Below are 2,245 nucleotides of genomic sequence, written 5' to 3' on the forward strand. Positions count from 1 at the left end.
TTGATCGGATCAGCGAGAGAGAGGGGGAGACGAGAGGGGGGTGGATACGCACCGTGGAGATTGCGCTGGAGGGCCCCCGTGTGGCAGTCGGCGTCGGCGTCGGCGGCGAAGGACGGGGGAGAGGGACGAGAGCGGGTGGGGGGCGAGGAGGAAGAGAGAGGAGGAGCACGAAGGCGTGGCTTTTATGGGGAGGTTCGTAATTTGTGAATTTCGAAAAGAAGGAGAGGAGTAAATACGAAGGACTCGGGAAAGCAGAAGGAGAAAGAAGAGGAATAATGTTCGGATTCGGTGAGGGTATGGCCGAGGCCGACACGACGCGTACATACAGTATGATTTTATTATACTTATATACACACGTACAGTATATTCGATGCAAAAAAAACATATATATATATATACAGCCACGGATGGAATGGAATTCTAAAAATTGCATGCATCATAAATCTGGGTCTTTGGGTGCCGAAAGGTGGCCGTCCATGCCAACCCGAGCCTCCTACGATCGAGTCACCCTGCGCCGCCCACGGAAGCCGTGATAAAGTATCGTGCTGGAGTTTTTAGCTTATGCATAGACAACGAGGTTTTTTGCTCCCGACATGAGTATGAATAAAGGCATCTCCTACGACAACCACATAAAAGTGACCAGTTCACATATACGGATGTGAAAAGGTGACATCCAACTGTAACCGTATACATCTGGCTTTTTAAAAAAAAATCAATCTACACAATCAAGTAGCGGCATGCAAAGGACACATAAATTCAAGTAGCCGCACGCAGCACTAGTTAAATTTTAAAAAAGTTCAAATATTTTACATCCCAGCATTGTTGTCCTCTTTTACCGCTCATTGATGCTCAATCAAATCTTCTTTGAGCTGCTCGTGAGTTGGTCGATGCTGAATTTATTGATGTATTTAAATAAACTCCTTAAATGTGGCCGGATTCTGGTCCGGAAGTTGGATAGGATCAACCATGTTCTTAAATTTCAGAGTTGTGGCAGGATTGTCACCATTATCCTCGACGATCATGCTGTGCATGATCACTCAACATGTCATCGTCTCCTACAAGGTTTTCGGATCTCATTGTTTTGCAGGTCCACAAACAACTATAAAACCGGTCTGAATAACTCTAAATGTCATCTCGACATCCTTTCTATTTGCTTCTTGTCTTTGGGCAAAGTGAGTCTTTTTCTCGTCAACTAGGTTTGAGATGGTGCTGACAAAGCTAGCCTATGGAGGATAGATATTGTCAACCAAATAATAGCTCATGTCCATTAACAGTATAGTGGCAAGAAGGAGCTTTTTCTTCAGTCAGCCTCGCAAACAACGACGATCATTGCAGCATATTGATATTATTGTGAGACCTAGGCATGCCAAAGCAAGCGTACCAAATTCAAAGATCATGTGATGCAGCTGCCTCAAGAATGATGGTGGGCTTCTTAACATGACTCTGATATTGCCCTTATAAAGCCCTCGGGTAATTGTTTCATTTTCAATGCATGCAATCAAGAGATTCAAGCAAACCTGACCACCCTCTTAGCCCCGAGATTGGCAGGAGCCTCTCGGTGTCTGTCACAGTTGGTTCTCCCTGTTGGGAGCGTAGCATGCAATTTCAAAAAAAATCCTACGCTCACGCAAGATCTATCTAGGAGATGCATAGCAACAAGAGGGGGAGAGTGTGTCTACGTACCCTTGTAGACCGAAAGCGGAAGCATTTGACAACGCGGTTGATGTATTCAAACTTATCTGCGCTTCAACCGATCAAGTACCGAACGCATGGCACCTCCGCGTTCTGCACACGTTCAGCTCGCTGACGTCCCTTGCCTTCTTGATCCAGTAAGATGTCGAGGTAGTAGATGAGTTCCGTCAGCGCGACAGAGTGGTGACGATGTTGGTGAAGTGATCCTCGCAGGGCTTCGCCTAAGAACTACGAAAATATGACCGGAGATGTAAACGGCGGATAGGGGTGCCGCACACGGCTAGTCAATTGTCTGGTGTGTGCTAGGCGCCCCCCTCCCACATATATATAGTGTAACGCCCTCGATGCGGCTATATCTCCCACGTGTCTAGCACGACTTAGAGGCATAACCGCATTGAAAGCAATGTCGCAAGTGAGGTAATCTTCACACAACCCATGTAATACATAAGGGGAAGAGATACATAGTTGGCTTACAATCGCCACTTCACACAATACATGAATAAACCATTACATCATCCAGATACAATCAAGGTCCGACTATGAAACCAAAATA

At 46.0% G+C, this 2,245-nt stretch overlaps 1 protein-coding gene across 1 annotated transcript in view; it reads right to left on the bottom strand.

Moving 5' to 3' along the window:
* The window catches only part of LOC543457 (protein ROOT HAIR DEFECTIVE 3), an 8,824-nt gene extending 8,526 nt beyond the window's left edge, over window positions 1-298 (bottom strand). Inside the window, exon 1 of the mRNA XM_044484377.1 lies at window positions 53-298. The gene's annotated coding sequence lies outside the window, so the exon portion shown is untranslated. The remainder of the gene's footprint in view (window positions 1-52) is intronic.
* Between the last annotated feature and the right edge of the window lie 1,947 nt (window positions 299-2,245).

The sequence above is a fragment of the Triticum aestivum genome, chromosome 3A (assembly GCF_018294505.1).
Source record: "Triticum aestivum cultivar Chinese Spring chromosome 3A, IWGSC CS RefSeq v2.1, whole genome shotgun sequence".
NCBI lineage: Eukaryota > Viridiplantae > Streptophyta > Magnoliopsida > Poales > Poaceae > Triticum > Triticum aestivum.